We start from the raw sequence: 19,332 nt of genomic DNA, 5'->3' as shown, positions 1-19,332 counted from the left end.
GCCATGTACACCCCAAATAAAAGTAAGGTTGAGTTATGTGAAAAAAACCAGCAGCCACAGCAACAGTATGTAATAAAATATAAAGATTCTAACTGACTGCATCATGCAGTCATGTCTCCTCTACCATGAAAAGTCAAAGGTAAGTACTTATAGCCATTTTTTTAAGTTTTGGAGAATTAAGGGAAGGGTTAAAGTTTTCTGCTGTCTGCATCCCATTGGTAGATTTCCTTTCACATCCTGTTCCAGAGACTCAACAGAAAGTGAGAGAAATTTCCCGCTCAGACAATTGTCATTCAAACAGGTGTCTGTATTATATTTTTCTGGTGACAACTGAAGCTTTTGTTGATTTCTCATCACTGCCTTGGTGACAATGGTCATCAGGGTAGATTAAAAGAAAAACTCCTAGTGGAGACCCAGACAGCAATAAAAATTTTGATTCTAAAACGGAAAAACGATTTTGCTATTCACTGTAAAAGATGTGTGTACCAGTCTTTATTTCTTTGTTTCTGTAGAAGACTGCACAGAGCAGATCATGCTTAGCTTAGTTTCATTTTCAAAGTACATGTTTTAAATGCTGAGATGTTATTAAATCCCTAAAGGGCCTTTTCAGAATAAATTAATTTTATTTTTTATCTGCTTCTAACTTCTCACGTAAAGCCTGCATAGATGCTGAAATGTAAACACAGTTGGACTCTCATTTTCTTTTTTTTCCCATTATTTTCTTTCCTAAACCAAACTGTCAGTACAATAACGGCACTGAAAAGGATACCACAGTACAATGCAGGCATGTATAGGCTACCTTTACATAACCCTTCTAGTGCTGGGAAGCATTGCGAATAATGGGCTTTCAGATAGGAATTTCAACATTTTCTAATATTGTTGAAAGATAACTCTCTTTCTCTTGATTCCTGCATATTGCTATTGGCCAGTAAGGCATGTGCATCATTGTGATGGGACAATAGAATTAAAAAGTAGGGGGCAGCCCAGCTTTCTGTGCTATTTGAAAATGTCAAAACTGGCATCCTACAGCTTATGATTCAGTACCAGAGGAATAATATAAAAGTATGTTAGATGTGCTGGTATGTGCCTGCATTGTACTGCTTTTATTGAATGTTAAATACATTTATGGTACTAACAGGCTTACATTAAAATATTTATAGTGATGTTTTATTTATTTATTCCAGGTACTTACATATAGCCATCAATTTATGCAGTGCTTTACATATATATATTGTACATTCATATCAGGTGCTATCCCTCAAGGAGCGTGCAATCATACATACACATGCTAGGGCCAATTTACACAGGAGCCAATTAACCTACCAGCATGTCTTTGGAGTGTGGGAGGAAACTGGAGGAAACAGAGGAAACCCACACAAGCACAGGGAGAACATGCAACCTCCAGGCACGGTGCCGTGGTTGGGATTCAAACCAACGACCCTAATGCTTTACATGAGAAGTTAGAAGCAGATAAAAAATAAAATTAATTTATTCTGAAAAGGCCCTTTAGGGATTTGATAACATCTCAGCATTTAACATGTACTTTGAAAATTTAATTAAGCGAAGCATGATCTGCTCTGTGCAGTCTTCTACAGAAACAAAGAAATAAAGACTGGTACACCATTACATAGCAAGAACCCATCTTATACAGTAAAAAGCAAATTCGTTTTTTCAGATTTCGAAACAAAATTGCTGTCTGTGTCTCCTCTAGGGTTTTTTCTCTTTATCTACCCTGATGATCATTGTCACCAAGACAGTGATGAGAAATCCACAAATCCACCAGGTGGTAATGCTAACCATTTAGCCACAGTGGTGCCTATTAGGTTACAATTCCAGATTTCATCTGCAGGTGGCGCTAACACTGAAATCTAAAACTACAGCTCTTGTTACTGGTACAAGTGCTGATATAGCTTAGGGACCCTCTAAATCTGCATTGAGTTTCCGGCATTAGCCAGAAAGTTCAAATACTCGGTTGATCAATTTTTTTTCATATTTAATAGTACAAATATACATACTGTATATGTTTTTATGCAGTGAAGAATTTTGGATTAACTTATGTCATATAGTTGTATCTATGTGTGTATAGCGACAGTGCTATTTTATAAAAGTATAAAGGATTACAAAAATTAAGGAAAAAAAGTAGAACCATGCTGTTAAACCACTCAGTTTAGATGAAAGCTAAATCGAAAGCCTAGTAACATAGAGACTCCCAGTGATGATCTAAAACTAACATTAAATAGAATTGTTATCGACTCTCCCTACAAAAGAAGCAGTGGATTTATTTTGTTTGCTAAAAACTAGACACTGTTTTTAAGACCCTGCATTTGGAGTCTATGATTTATATTAGTTATAGTTTTCTTTCTCTTTTTTCAGTATAAAGTGCATGAAAACAATAAAGTATGTGCTGGATTGCTGCTTTCCAAAGAACTCTGTTAAGACCACAATAAATCTTATCCATCTAACAATGAAATTCTGATAATTTGTTTCAAAATAAGAAGCAGTAGGAGTTCTACCCCAGAGTAATATCACAATGTATAAAGATAATTAGTAATACTAGATGTTTGCCTTAGTGGGTCTGCATTTAATTTAGTTTCTCATGAATAATATATCAATAATCTACACATGTCTGTTTTCTGGTGAGAAGGATTTTCTAACTCAGTGGCCTAGATGATCTGCTTTTTATAGATTACACCCAAAGAAATAAAAACAGGGCAACAGATAGAGGAGGTGTGGGTCATATCAACCAATCACATTCTGGCTGTCTTTTTCCCAATGCAGGTTATTATGAAAGATAACATATTTGTGATGATTGCTAAAGTTTGTAATTCCATTACTTTGCCTTTGTGCTGGAGTTTAATGAGATCCAATGAACAAAGAAAAAAATCACTTGAGGGCTTTGACTTGTTCTATACATGTACAATAGTAAGGGCAGAAATTCTAATATGAATAGGCCATGAGGGAAAGTGATATGCAAAGTGCAGGAACCCTATTTAGAATTCATCTTTTAATCTAATTGGAATTTTTGATTGGTTGTTTTGTTCTGCCATAAGCTGGCCATAAACAATTCCTACCTAATGGCCTTATATAATGGAATGGTACATTTATGATTACCTTGAGGGGGCTACAACATGAAAGCACTTTTTTCCAGAGAGATTTTCTTGTTGGACATTCTCTTTGTGGCCTGCAGAATTCTTCTTTTCTAAGTGAGAAGAGTGTGAGTAGGTGTTAAATGGACATATTCTGCTTTTGTCTGCTGGGCTAGTCACAGAAGGAATAAACACTATTTAGGCTGTCAAAGACTGGTAGATATCCCCTTGAGAATGACTGGTATGGAGATATTTGCTTGGCCTTGCAAGTCCACGTAGCACTAACTGTCTTGGTTCATTATCATATTTTTAGAGACTCGTGAATCCCAGGGCTTTGAACACTACTGGGAAGCTAATGGGCAAACCCTAAGATTATCTAGGATTGTGGAGACATCCCCATCACTTCTTTGACATTTTGTAAACCTTCAGGACCATCTAGGATTACTGAAATACTCCCATTGCTTTCTGTGATATATTTTAAACTGGGCATATACCTGTTCTCTTTTTTGTACTGCAATATTGGATCCAGAATTCTTTGAATGATTATTTCCCCTGATCCATATGATGTTTGTGGCTCCTTAAGTCAGGGAATAAACCATGAGTCATGTGAGTCTCCTTATAACAGAAATATATGCCAGATCTTCCTGAGAAAGTGGGCTTGTCCTATGAAATGCGTCAGAGATGACTGTATGGGGCTTTCCACAGGACTGATTTAGAATATAATTGCCAATTGCTAGCATAACATATGATTGTGTTTGTTTTTAACAGTACCTCGATTCAGTCTTTGTTACGATTTTTTAATATTTTGTACAATAAAAATGTAAGCTTTTTAAGTATGGTGTGGTAACTTTAAAATCCTATTCGTTGTTTCTATGTTAGGGGTTGGTCTATATTTTAGCACTGAGGATCATCTCCCACCCTCACTTGAGGATTACGGCAGTGCTTGAGCATTACCTAATATCTAACATGTGATTGCATTCACTGTGTAATTTATGGTCAGCATATATAATAAGCCTGTCAGTGGTAGACACAGACTAAAGAAGGCCCCAGCCTGTGAATGGTAACCACAAGTTGTAGTGGGCCCCAGGCTCTCAGGGATAGATACAGACTGTAGAGGACTGCAGTCTCTGTGGTAGACACAGACTGTAGAGGACCCAGTCTCTCAGTGGTAGACACAGCCTGCAGAGGGCCCCCGTCTCTTAGTGTTAGCCACAGACTGTAGAGTTCCCCAGTCTCTCTCTCAATGTAAATCACAGACTGTAGAGGGCTCCAGCCTGATAGTGGTAAACGCAGACTGTTGAGAGCACAAGGCTCCTAATGGTAAACACAGAACTGTAGAAGACCCCAGGCACTTAGTGGTAGATAGAAGTTGTAGAACAGCCCAGGGTTTCAGTATTGGACATATACTGTAGAGTACCCCTGTCTCTCCGTAGTAGGCACAGAGTGTATAGGGCCCAGACTGTCATTGTAAGACATAGAGGGTAGATGTTCCCCAGGCTCTCAGTGGTGGACATAGACTGTAGAGGTCTCCAGTCTATCAGTGTTACACACAGACTATTGTGGTCCCAGCCCCTCAGTAGTAGACACAAACTGTAGGATACTTCAGTCTGTCAGTGGTAGTCAGAAACTGTAGAAAGTTCCAGCCTGTACGTGATAGATACAGGCTGTAGGGAGCCCCAACCTGCCAGTGGTAGAGACAGACTAAAGGGGTCCCTAGCCTGTCAGAGGTAGATACATATTGTAGCTGTCACTGACCCCTTTGTAAGGCACTTTTTCATTAGGAAACATACAGGCACTACATGCAGTGCCTAAAACTAATACAACTTATATTGTTAGACAAATTGTAAATGTTGTAAATAATATACCATATAAATGTCTTCCTTTTGGCCCTGAAAATGCATGTCAGGGCAAAATAAACAAAATACCATATGGAAGGCATCTCTGCAATGCATGTACACTTCAGTATGTTTTATCCCTTTAAAAACTCTGCATGTACAGAATGTGGATCTACCAGAAATTTACTCAGCTATTAATTTCCTATTGTGTACCAATGCATTGTGCCTTTTCTGGACTGGAATCTCAGGAAATGGTGCCAGCCCTGCCCAGCTGTCTTTTGTTAAACTGCAGAACCTCCCCCCTCTTTATTTACAACAAAATAGAGGTGTTTTGTAGCTCAAGATAAGAATCAATTAGACTCCTTGAGATAACTCAGAGTACCCAGGACACAGTCCTGAATATACCTGATAGGTATTGGCATTTTTTGCAAATGTGGAACAGATATAATAAATCCTCTCAGTGGTATATATAACAGACGAAAAGGGAGCAAACAAGACAAATTCATGGCTAGCTTTACATGCACTCTAAATGGAGGTACTGAGACATTGATAGAAGATGTACTGTGTTTAATACAGAAATATTAAAAACATTTTTTTACTTATTATTTTGTTATTAAATTACAGAGCGGCTTGTTTAACAATTACAGAAATAATAGTACTTATATTTTGCAAACCTGGAAACTTTTCATACCAGTCATCGCAGTTGAGGACCATTGACCTAGGTTACAACTTTGTGCACACAGGCAGATTGGTGAACATAGAAGGACTCATATCTGAGTAACACTTAGCTGGGGTGAACTGAAGATGACTGGTGTTCTTCAAGCATCTTGAAGTCTGACTAATACGTTTGGGCAGTCATAAGTGAAGGCTTTTGGTTTTGGTAATGAGCACTTACAAACAAGAAGTGAATGTGAGAAGAGAATGCTAATCGAAATGTAAGAGGGAAGACATCTAATAAGTATATGTGGTTTGTGTTGCTGAATATGGCAAACATGTCAAGTAGCATAATCATAAGCGGAGTTCTTGGTTTTTACCAAGTAAGTGTCTAATATAAGAGTACAACATGTGCTTAATGTGTGACAGGTAAACTCATCTTCAATAAAAAAGCAACATTTTTTCTCAAGGTCCTCTTCCAGAAAAGTTTAAGCATTTCTACGAAGTATTAAGGGTAAATTTATGTTTTCATACAATACACCAAGGTCTGGATAATCACCTAGTTTTAATATGGCTAAAGAAAATTAAGCTGTAAATAGATTTGCAATACTTTACACGTTATACAGTGTAGACTTACAACCTACAGTATGTTATGTAGCACTTCCATACAAACTTGAATCCATGAGACAGTAACCAGTCTTTGAGCTTGTTTTTTTTTTTCTTTTATTAGGAGAATTGAACTTGGATGGGGTAGGGGGTGTATGGGATTCCCAAAGGGAATGGTAACTGATTACTCACGTCCTGGAACTATGTACAAGTCTGTTTACACAGCAAAAATTCTCTTCTTGGAGAGCTAGCCAACATCTCCTGGTGTATCACCCCAGACCCCATATACTCCTCTATCCCAATGCCTGAAGGAATCCCTGGGCATGGGATCCAGTGCCTGTCACTTTAAATATAAGAAAATCCCAGGTAGTAGCTAATCCAATTTCCCACTAGAGTGCTTCTTCCCCTTTCTGGCCAAGGGGGTGTAGGTCTACTCACTCAGTCATCTGTTTGTGAGCTGATGGGTCAGTGGCTGCTCTCAGGCCATCTGCTGGGTTGCTCCTTCCCTGCTGCACAGATGGTCCTCACTCTGGGGGCTGGTGAGGTCCTGCACTTTCTTCCTTTCCAGCTGCTCTGCCTGAATGTGAGCCTCTTCCCATCTGGGCCCCCTCCCAGGCTCCTGCTCTCCAGCCTCTCGCTTCATCCTCCACCCAAGCTCTCTTGCTGCTGAGCAGGCTCCACCACATTTAAAGGCTTCCCTGGCTCTATGCCAAGCCTTCTAGTTGGGGATTGGCCAAAGTACTCCAAGTGTGCAGGCCAACCCCTCACCCACTGCTTCTAGAATCTTCTCCAAGATCTCTAGAGCAGGGGGAGGTGTCAAGGAACTGACTGATAGAGCCTTCCAGCCTTGACCTGAAATAATCCTCTGTCTCAGCCCAGGCTGTTATTTAACCTTCCTATCTGAAAAAAAAAAATATATATAGCTCCCCCTAGCTACCTAGGAGGGTGCTAGTTATCCAAAGCCTTGAATTTACTCCTCAGCCTGAATATTTCTAAAGCCGTAAAAGTCACACATAAACCAGCATTGGTAATTTATTTCCATATAGTGAGAGATAACATCATAATCAATGAGTTTTGTTTTTTCTGCTGTTAATTAAAAAAATTATAAAGTAACCATACAGCGCTGTTCTCCTGCCAATATGCAGGAGAAACCCTTGTAGAAGTTACTGTGTGATAGCATTGTAGAAGTTACTGTGTGATAGCATGAAAACCTATACTTCTTATGAAGAAGTGAGAAAGGAGTTTGGATACTGTGACAACAGTGGTGTCAGACCCCAACCACTTTCATCAATATGTGACAAACTGCTGGTCAGATCTCACTGCACTCACAGCATCATGCATAACATTCTTAGCCTCACTTTGCACAAAGATTTTCCAGCTTGCAGGACCACAGTATATATGTCATCAAACTGAGAGTGATCAACACTGGGTTTAGTTGACTACACAGTTAAACTGTTAGGCACAAAACTGCCACCATGTGTTTTACCAATTATGAGCTTAAAGAAACATACTCACAGGGGGAGATTTTTTAAAACTGGAGCATGCAAAATCTGCGGCAGCTCTATATAAAAACCAATTGGCTTCCAGGTTTTATTGTCAAAGAGTAATTGAACAAGCTGACATTAGAAGCTGATTGGCTACCGTGCACAGTAACCATGCAAATTAGCATCCAAGTCGCACCCACCCAAAGTTGCGTCAAAGTTATATCAAAGTTCCGTCAAAGTTGCATCAAAGTTGAGCAACTTTAGAGTTGTACAAGTGTGAATGGAGCCTAAAACAGATTAGTGTTGGCTTTCATAAAAACAGTATTGGCTGATGTTCTTCATTTAATGGTAAAGGAGAGCTCCAGATTGCTAATGCAAGCTCTATTGTGAACCTTCTAGAGGTTCTGAACCCTTCCATCAATCAATCAATCCATCAATCAATCAATCAATCAATCAATCAATCACAATGGTTAAGGAGTGGGAGACTGGAGTGCTGAAAGGTTTCATAATCTTCCAGCAGACCCTACCGCTGTGCTAATTTCCTAATTGTATCCATATTTCCAGAGCACCATATTTTACATTCAGGCAACCAATATGTTGAACAAATTTATGTTCTGAGTTGATAGAGACTAATCATGAGGCCTCTCGTATGTGTAGATTCCTCAGGATGAATAAAGGGTCCAATCTGCCTTATGCACCCCCACATTTAGGTGTGTTTAGTCTTAAAATGATCATTATGTCCTCATTATGTCCCCAATTGTATTTATATGCTTTATAAAGTAATTTCATTTATAGTCAGAGTTATGAAAAGGGTTTAAAGATTAAACTGGACCTCCCACCCCCGTTCCCTAAATTTCATATAAGCATGCGTCTCTGCATGCTGGGGAAAAAAAGCTTCTCCCTGAGATCCCACTTTTTTTTTTCCTCAAAGGATATATTATATATTATATTGATATCATCAGTGTATTAACCCAAAAATATGTTTTGTGCTGAGAGCCCAAGCCAGCTGCCGATCAAGCATCTGGGCGGATCCCGACATTATTCTCTCTTTTAGCTCTTTTGGCCATACATTTCTATACATTACAGTATAGAGTAAAAATCCCCCATATATCCTACTTATTGTACAAACATTCTGACTATTAGACATGTCATGTAAGAGCTATACTGTAATATATTTATTTTACCCAAAGGATATAAAAAAATGACAAATACATTCTAGATGGTAATTGGAATCTTGCTTCAAATGATTAGCAGGTCAGGAATCATTCCTCTCTATACGCAGGTTTAGTAATGAAGCTTATTTGTTACCTGCACCGTAGGGAGTAAACACCAACATTTAAAACGATTTCTCAGTACAACAAATAAGCAACAGGACAAAGTCACGTTCTTAGTAAACAAAACCTGCTGCACATAGAAGAAGCTTGTATACCCAGGAATGACAGAACTCAAATGCACATGGTTACCATAAATCAAACTATCATTTTTTTTTAACAAGTTGCTTATCAAAACCTTAAAATATCAGAACGTTTAGAGTCACAATATGATTAAAAAAATAAAGGTTAGGTCAGTTAGATGTAGACGATAATGGTTTAGGCATTTCTTTTTTTTTAGAAACAATCTGTTTTTTTTTATAATTGTAAATCAATTGTCCAAATACAAATCTATTACAAGGTAAATTAATGACATTCTGCTTGAAAAGAATGCTGGGGTTTCTTATAGGAAAGGTCAGCACTACATTGATGCTTTCTGGAAGACTGTGTTCGTCCACCACTTAATATGTTACCATTTTTATTAACAAATAATGTACTACTTTAGTAAATCAGCTCCAATCAGTTAAGAACAGTTGATAGAAAACAATTGGAATCTTAGCTATCCCTAGCTATATCTTGTCTCAGCAGTACTCAAAGAGGAGAATTTATTAAAATGGAGCACTCAGAATCTGGTGCAGCTGGCCATGGTGGCCAATCAGCTTCTAATGTCAGCTTGTTCAATTAAGCTTTGACAATAAAACGTGGAAGCTGATTGGTTTCTATGCAGAGCTGCACCAGATTTTGCACCATGCAGTTTTAGTAAATAACCCCCACAGTGTAAATAAACTCAAGAACAACAATATATATAGTGCAATTAACCAGTCTACAAATGTGGTGACTGCATTATTTGTACTCTCCCCTTCTATTTTCACCTGTTGGTCCTGCCAGTAACACACTTTTACACAGCTGTAGCTGTGTAGTAGCAGTGTTGTCACCCTAAGATGCTCCTAATTTGGACTACAGAACACTTCACCTCTCCTCATTTCATTACATAAAAGGAGGTGTTCTATAGTTCACAGAGGTGAACTAAGGAAGGCTAAACTGCAGTGTTAAACAGAAAATAACACACTCCCTGTATTTCTGGCAGGACCAATACTTTTGTTAAACAGATACCTGTAAAACAAAATTATTTCTAAATTGTAATTTTAACAAACTAAAGAGGAGCAAATAAGTTCATTGTTAGGGTCAACATACACTTTTAGCAAAAATGCTATCCACATGCTGTATCCCTGAGATATACTGTAGGTGATTACTGAAGGAAGACTATAAATATCTATATATAAAATTCAGAATAACAAAAATCAAGTCAAAATATTGAACAGCAAGTAAAAATGTAAAAGCTATGCCAAGAATTACTTTTAAGAAAAATGTTACAATAATCACATTACAATAATAACTGTGTACTTACTGAACATACATTATAGATTTTCTTTAACAGCAAGCCAACTCTTTTCAAATGTCACTAAACAGATTTTCTTGTCATTTCCTTCCTGCAGTGATTGCTGATTTCTCAACGCATAAGTGAAAGTTGCCAATTTTTGGCACCTGATTATAATCTTTTTTCCAGTATATTTTTGTCTACAGAACATATTTGCTTGGACTTGAGCTATTGACGTTTTCTGCTATGATTGTACAAATTCAAGAATGACTTTGTATCCAATTATAGATCACTATTGCATTTTCTCAAAGTAGTAAAGCATGGAATAGAATTTAAAATTTTTGAATTAATTCTTAATTGATCTTAAAGCCCATTGATCTTAAGGAGAACTTGTCAGATCGGAAAACAGAAGCACTGTGAAGGAGAAGAGGAGTCATACTCATGTCTCCGATAGCCACACATCCTGCCTTTCTTCTGACCCAGAGAGCAGCCCCCATCTTCAACATTTGATGCTTCCAGGAGTGTCGTATGCCTGTGTCCCTCACCACCTGCCAGGGTTTGGTCCTCTGACCCCTATGTCACTGTTGAGTCCTGTAGAGACAAACGGGATGGAAAATGGAACTATAGTGTACGTCGGGGCACACGGGCATCTGATATTCCCAATGATGTAGAGTTCCAAAGAGTTTTATAGAGGCTGTAGCACTGGAATGAGGCAGGATACATGGGCCAATGGAGAAGTGAGCATACTACCTCTTCTCAGGGAGCTTTTGTTACTGTTTCTTTAAAGACCTGGCACGTCTAAGGTCAGAACTTAGGTGAGGTCAGGAAATAGGTCAGAGGGAGAAGGTCAAGGTTGTCTTGTATTTTATCATATTACCTCAACATATGGTAGTGCATGATTGATGGTGCACTGCCATTCACATTGAATAGCACCTCAGTGAACCTTGTTAATGCACCCCAATGCTTGTATATTGCAGCTCACCACACAGCAGAGATGGGAACCCTCTGTGCATTATGGTTCAGAGAGCCTAAAAAGAAAATTGCTGACTGTCCAGCTGAATGGACTACCTTAAAGATATTTGTTGTTCCTGCCAGAAATCCAGTATCCTTGTAACTTCCTTTGCACTGAAATGAAGTAGCAAACAATTATCAGCCTTCCTAGTTCCCCTGTGTACTACAGAAAATTGTCCTTCATGTTATAGAGAGAAGGTGTTTGTAGTTCACTACATGCAATTAAATGTAGGTTATCCCTCATTTGTAGAATGTTTCCATCAATTTTCTCCTGACTCTCAATTATTGGAGGTGGAGAAGTGAAGTAATACAGCACTTTAAATGTGCTCTAGCAGGGATTCCTGGTTAGGGCACATTTAGGCAAGGTTCACACACATGCGGTGCGGTACATCGCATTTGATTCACACAGGAACCGCACCGCATTCCTCTGCAAATCACATGCGATTTGTGTGCGGTGCGATTGGAGCCATACATTATGTATGACTCAAATCGCACCACACCTGCACCAAAAAGGAGCAGGACCCTTTTTTGGGTCCGCACTAGAATCGGATCGCATGGGTATTCACACCTATTCAATCCAATTCTAAACATTGTAGCGCATTTTGCAGACCAGTTTCGGGGTGTTGTTAACTTAATATACACACCCGCATCGGTTCGCATGAATGGGGTGCGATTCTGATGCGGATCGGAATTCGCACAGAAAACGCTGTGAATTCCACACTGCATCAGTGTGAACTCGGCCTTAAAGTCCATATTAGTTAACTACTCCACTTCCAATAATTGAGATTCAGAAGAAAATCGATGTAAATAGTGTTTGTAGTTCAAATCAGGAGGGAGCAGTCTAGGATGACAAATCTTCTCTTCCATAGACACAGTACAGTGGGTGAGGGTTGTCATCCTAGGACTGAAGGTGTGTTATAGGCAAGATCACTAGATAAAAATAAAGGAAAAAACACAGACAAAAAAAAAATGCAGCCATCACATCTAATGTTCGGTAAGCTACATCACATTGTTGTTCTTGGGCTTAGATATACTTTAAAGAGAAAATTCTGTTTATAACAAAGAACATAACATAAAAGCTGTACCTATTAGAGAGCCTAATTCCTAAAAGAGTTGAAGCCAACATCTGGAAGATCAGAGGTTGCTCACACTTGCATGAAACCGCTGCAGTGCCCAGCATTGTATGACGGGAACTCCGCAAAGTATTTTACTCTTCAGTTGAGTCACAGGTGGATCTGTCATAATGACTTATTCTCTTTGTGCTTCATACTCTCCAGAATAGAGAAACGTCTACTTAGAAAACAATTTTTGATGGCAATGCGGAGCCAGGTGTGAAAATGACTTTTACCAAAATAATAAAGTTAAAAGTGCTCTAGGCTTGAAAGGAGTTACAATGATATTTAGTAACTCATAATAATCATTGCACTGTTACCAGGAAGAGATGATCATAATGAAGCATCTCACAAGGTATTTCAACAAGAAAAAAATCTACTCTAGGGATTGTAGAAGGAAAACACATGCTTTGCAGTATTATTCAACAGCCTGGGAAGGATTGTCAGAATACAGTGGATGCATACGAGCAAAAAGTGCCATGACATGTGCATGAAACCAGCTTCATTCCAAAATGTGTCTGCTCTGTGCATGTTCTACTTCTACTGGAAGAATTTTAATAAAGCTGGGTGAAAATATCATACCCATGAAAAGTTTCCAAATTTTAATTGTTTAAAACTCACCCCAGACTAAAACTTTTTAGCTGGATGTTGTGGGAAAGGTAGAACCTCTGTTGGTTTTTATTACACCGCAATCTCTGAGTTTTTAACTCACTTTCTCCCTATTTTACATATGCAAAAAAAGGAAAGTAAGGATAAATCTCTTGAACAGGGACGCAGACAAAAATAAAAACTGGTCAAGTGATATTATGTGGCTTCCCAGCTGGTTACTGCAAATTGGTGGTTACAACCCAACTGCGTCAATTCTTCTCTTTGTTGGAGGAGACCATTTTACATTCCCTGAAAGCCCTTCAGTACTTGTTTTTTAAAGGTCCAAAGACCCCTTATGCTTTAACCCTTTCTATGTGTACTACCTTGAGGGCATGGAAGGGCATGTACTACCTTGAGGGCTTTGTTATGAATCTCTCGCCACTCCTTCCTTCTCTACCCATACCCCCCTTTGGCTTAAAACCTCCCTTCTGTTTTATCTCCTATCTGATCCATTTGCTTTGGCCAAATACAAAATTAGGTCACTGGAGCACTTGGTGGTGAATCACAGGTTGTTGCATTTCCCTACCATACACTCTAAATTCAACCTTCCTTCACACTATTGCTTTAGATTCTTTAGTTTCCTGGCCGTCAGATTGAGCTCTGTTATTCAGAGTTGAAGTCCATGTTGCAAACACCTGATATGGAGAAATCAACCTTGTAGCTTTACCACTATCTTGTAATGCAGCTTTACCTGAATTGTCTTCACTTAAACAGAAGTGGAGAACTGAGGTCCCTGAGCTGGATGACGAAGATTGGTCTCCATCAGGGATAAATTGATTCAATTCAAAATTATTCACAGGGCTTATTTTACACCGCATAGGCTCCATAAGATGGATCCCAGTATCTCCTCCTCTTGCTGGAGGTGCACTCATTCCCCAGATTTTATTCATATATTTTGGTTTTGCCCAGTAATTGTCTCGTACTGGTAGAGGGTGCTTGATGTTATCAATTATGTGGTGCAGATCCCTATTGCTTTAACACCTAGGTTTTGCTTGCCGAGTTTGGCAGAAGAACTAGCTCACACGATGGCCATGAGAACTCTTCTAAGTTTGTTACTATTTTATGATCAAAAGGCCATTACATTATGCTGGAAAAAGTCCTCTCTTCCCTCTGTCCATTTTTGGATGAAGTTGGTTAATTCCAATGTGCCCGTGTATCAAGATACCTACCTAAACAGAGGTTGTCTTTATAAGTTTTATAAGGCTTGGTCATGTTGGTTAGATAACCTCTTAACAGCCACTCCACTAGATCTATAGAATACTGACTATATTATTCTGGGTGATGTGAGTTCCCAAATGGGTATGGCTGCTCCTGAGTAAAATTCGTATTTGTGCTTGAGCCATGCACCTTACATTCTTTTTTTAATTTCCCACTAGTTTTTGTTCGCTGTAGGATACTAAGTTATGTCTAGTTTTCTATGTATCTGTGATTTTATGGCAGCATTGCCCATTGTCCCTATGTTTTGTAATATTTAGCAAAATTAAACAAAAGAGATTAAAAAAAACAAACAGTTCAAGTGTATGTAAGGTCAAAAAAATCAATGCTTTAGGTTGCATACAGGCTCTTTTTTTTAGCTTTAGTACAGGCATTTTTGAAGGCTTCTGAGGCTTGAGCATTTTTGAAAAATTATTTTTAGCCATTGGAAAGTTAGTTACTAGGTAAAAAACATGCAATATATGCCTTTTCTCACATTTTTCAAACACTTCTATTGTAGAGTATTGGACCCAATAATGTTTGATGCTTGTAGCAAAAAAAGCTCATGTACATTTTTGAACTACGAACTTCAAGCTTCAAACAACATTACACTCAGGTGTGAAAAGACAAAATGAAAGTATATGTAAACCTTGTAAAACAATCCATTCCTTTTAAAATATAAATGAAAGGCAAAACATTTGTGTATAAGTGATCACATACCCTCTGTTCTCAGCTGCATAGAGAGATAGAGAGGTGAGGGTGGAGATACAGCAGTACACTGATCTTCCCATTGAATAGCTGTGTGGGGGGAAGGATGCCACCACAGGTCTGATCATTAAAGGAGAGCACAGCTAGAGAACTGACCATGGTTTCCTCTCTTGCATAGTCTAGTCAGTTTTTAATAGGAAAGCAGAGGGACTGCCAGGATCACCAGGGATTTCACACACAGGAAGCAATGCAAAGAGAACAGGATACTTTTCATACAAGTACATGGTACATATTCTTTAAAAACTATAGGATTTTGGATGTTGAGCTGTCTGGAGCTTGGAAATACGAAATCCTAAGGTGTGACTGTGGCCTCAGTTTTGGAAAGTTGATGTATGTGTCTTGCTGTATTATGACAGAAGAAATTTAATTCACTTTAGAGAGATTTGCTCTTACTTCCTATTTTGTTTCTAAGGCCTCCTCTATGGGACAAAGCAACAAAATAAACTGGCAGGGGTTTATTCTCTGCTGTATCTGAAAACAAAAGTGTATGCATACACTTTAAATACAGTTGGAAAGGGTTAAAAATTCTGTCATAGCCCCATTGGGGAGATTTTTTTCTCACTTCATGTTGTGATCCCTATATTCAGGAGGGGAAGTGATGGGATAATCTCACCAATGAGAACACAGAACATGAGAAATAAAAGCCTGATATAAGTTTTATTCCTTCTCCATGTTACTAAAGAACTGATTGCTGACTGTGTCTGTATTAGAGAGACTTTCCATTCTGTCTGACACCCAGCAAATACAAGGGAAGGAAAAGGTAACCTTCCCAACTGTGTGAAGCACATTGATGAAAATCTCATATGGTGTTCTAACTATTCATTACTTTATTCCTGAGTTCCATGGAACCCTAGGATCCCTCCTGAGGTTGCTAGGGGGTCCTTGAGCATTTAACAATTTCAGTCTCTCATATAAGAAAGCACTGACACCAATGATATTTTGAGGTACCCATAAAAGAGGCATTCTTCCTATTGAATGTAAGGGACATTCTTTCCACTGACCTCCAATGTAAGGGGTATTCTTTATACTAAATACTAAAGTAAGGGACATTCTCCACACTAACCATCAATGTAAGCGGCATTCTCCCTATTGACTATCAATTTAAAGGGAATTTTCCCACTAAACAACAATGTAAGGGGTATTCTTTTCACAAACACCAATGTAAGAAGTGTTATTCCCAGTGACCACCAAAGTAAGAACATTCTTCCAAATAACTGCCAATGTAAGTCACATTTTACCCATTTACCCAATGTAGGGGCATTCTTCCTACTGACCACCAGTGTAAAGAGGGCATTTTTCCCAATGACCGTCAAAGTAAGGGGCATTCTCCTCACTGACCACCTAGGGTCTCTCACTGACCACCAGTGTAAGGGGTAACTTCACCACAAACCATCAAGGTAAGGAAGAGGAAAGGACCATTATTACACTTAATGCCAATGTGAGGCTGCATTACTGCACAGTTTTCATTGTCTGAGGTTCTTTTTCTGGACATTATTTTTTTTTTTATTTCAATAATGTTACTGAAAATATTTTTGATGTATATAGCAGCCCTGGGTGTCAAATTTGTAAAGTATGAAATATTCCTTATTCTTTTATCTTCAACATACTGTTCATGCTACTGTCTCATGAGGTGTAGACATAGGAATTATTAGCAGGGGTTCCCAGAGACATGACCATTTTTTCAAGGGTTACTCCTTGTTAAAATGCTTGAGAAAGGGCGCTCTATCCAAAACTAAATAAAATGTTTTTGCTGTGACTGCGCTTCAGCTGGTCCATGCTGAATGGACAGATTCATATTAGCTGTATCTGTTGGATTACCTTTTATGTTTAGATTATGAAGTGGATTTACTAAAGGCAAATAGACTGTGCATATCTCAAGTGCAGTTACACTCCCCAGAACTTGGTAAATATGGTAAAACCTCAATTTGTAAAAAATACCCAATCAGGTATAAGGATTTTTTTTTTAAAAAAAAACAGCATTTTTGCTTGCACTGTTTGAATGATGAAAATCAGCAGAGCTTTACCATATTTTCTAAGCTCTGGGGAAAATGAGTGCAACAGAACTTGCAAAGTGCACAGTCTATTAGCCTTTAGTACATCCACCCCAATGACTTTTTATGAAAATTGTTTTGCTATTTTAATTGCTGCACTATATAACCTTTAATGGGGGAATGTGATAAATCAGTGCAAGCGAATACATGATATGCAAGGTGAATTAACCCTTAACAATCAATTTAATTTCACCTTTTACTCTTCATAGCAGCTAGAATACTAAAGAACAATTGCTGATTGATTAGTATGAGTTTCTTATGCTGCAAGTCATTCATTACTGTACTATTGTGAAAGATGCAGATATTTCTTTATTTCAGTTTTTGTCACTGGATACACTGCTTGAAAAGGAGATATATGCTCAGTGGCGTGGTTACTGCAAGGTAACAAGGTGTTTGCCTTGGGTGGCAATTTTCAGAGGGAAGAAGTGACACAAGTGACCATGGGAGGCTGAGGCTACGCTCTGCTGGAGGCTGCAGGAATAGCAGGCTGCTTTTTCTTTCACTCCGGTTAGGGTCAGTGCTTGAATCCGGTGGTTGGGGAGGGTGGTGGCAGTGGGGGGGCTGTTATGGTGGGCAGCGGAGGTTGGTGTTGTGCTGGGCAATGGTGGCAGACGGTGGTTCCCAGGGGGGGCATCCAATTATAGTGTTGCCTAGGGCAGCACAAGAAATAAATACACCACTGTATATGCTACAGACTTCTTATCTCATAGCTTCATCATGAAAACATCCACCTGTTCTTCTACCTTCTTCAGTTTTGCAGATAAAAGTAAAATTACAGCAAACCAGGGATAAGATGGAATCTGAAAAATACTAACAACAGCTAACAAAATACTAACAACAAATTACAAAGCCATCCACAACTTTGCCCGCAGCTACATCACCAACCTGGTCTCAAAATATCAACCAAACCGCTCTCTTCAATCCTCCCAAGGCCTTCTGCTCTTTAGTTCCCATGTCACCTCATCCAATGCTTGCCTCCAGGACTTCTCCCGAGCTTCTCCAATCCTATGGAACTCCCTACCCCAATCTGTTCGCTATCTGATAATCTATCCACCTTTAGATGATTCCTGAAAACCTTTCTCTTTAAAGAAGTCCATCCTGCTTCTACCTAGTAAACCACCATTTATTTCCTCCATCATCCCCCCCACAGCTCTTACCTTTTGTATCACTCAACCCTTCCTCCTAGATTGTAAGCTCTAACGAGCAGGGCCCTCTGTTTCCTCTTGTGCCAAATTGTATTGTAACTGAAATGTCTACCTTCATTTTGTAAAGTGCTGCGCAAACTGTTGGCGCTATACAGGTAAAAGTGGGTAAACGAGCGCTAGAAAAACCAATAGTACAAGCAGCTGGCATAACAGGTATAACCTCCAACACTCATAAAACATAAATATAAAAAATGCGTGGGACTGTGCATGTTTTTGCTGCTTAATTAATACGTAAGCATTTGATATTGGTTTATGTACATTTATGTACGTTTACGTAGATGCATTTATATTGAGCCACACGAGTATTTATATTCTATTTTATTCACTATTCTTTACTGTTTTATGAGGTTGATATTTGTTTAGAGCGCTGCATTTTTTATATTTATGTTGGTGCTATATAAATCCTGTATAATAATAATCTGCAAGACAGCATAACACCGCCTGACAGAGCAGGAGACCTGATTTTCTCTGCTGACTTCAGTAACAGTTACAGGTCTTCTCCTCTCTTTGACTGGACAGTGAAAGGAGAATCAGCACATTAATAAATTAATCCCTTTGTCACTTTGCTCTCTCCTTCTATCAGCAAGTCCCTTGCACTGAAGCACATTTGATTGGTTCCTCTTGCTTAATCTCTCTCTACCACTTTGATTGCAAAAGGATGATGCCAAGTCAAATTTAGACGCTTTCACTACTTGCATATAATACATTTATTTAAAGTGGTTGTAAAGGCTGAGGGTTTTTTACCTTCATACATTCTATGCATGAAGATAAAAAACCTTCTGTGTGCAGCAGCTCCCCCAGTCCCCTCAATACTTACCTGAGCCTCATCGCGATACAGCAATGTGAATGACAGCCTCGGCTGTCCTGGGTCTCTGCCTCCTCATTGGCTGAGACAGCAAGTGGGAGCCATTGGTTCCTGCTGCTGTCAATCACAGCCAGTCAGCCAACGAGGGGAGAGAAGGGGCGGGGCCAAGTCGTGGCTGCTTGCTG

At 38.9% G+C, this 19,332-nt stretch overlaps 1 protein-coding gene across 1 annotated transcript in view; it reads right to left on the bottom strand.

Moving 5' to 3' along the window:
- Positions 1 to 19,332, bottom strand: part of XIRP2 (xin actin binding repeat containing 2) — a 181,161-nt gene that overhangs the window by 76,978 nt on the left and 84,851 nt on the right. The gene's annotated exons all lie outside the window — the stretch shown is intronic.

The sequence above is a fragment of the Staurois parvus genome, unplaced genomic scaffold (assembly GCF_062004578.1).
Source record: "Staurois parvus isolate SC_StPar_1 unplaced genomic scaffold, SC_StPar_1.0 ptg000031l, whole genome shotgun sequence".
NCBI classification, from domain to species: domain Eukaryota; kingdom Metazoa; phylum Chordata; class Amphibia; order Anura; family Ranidae; genus Staurois; species Staurois parvus.
The sequence above is the reverse complement of the archived record's forward strand: the minus strand, read 5'-3'. Positions and strand labels throughout refer to the sequence as shown.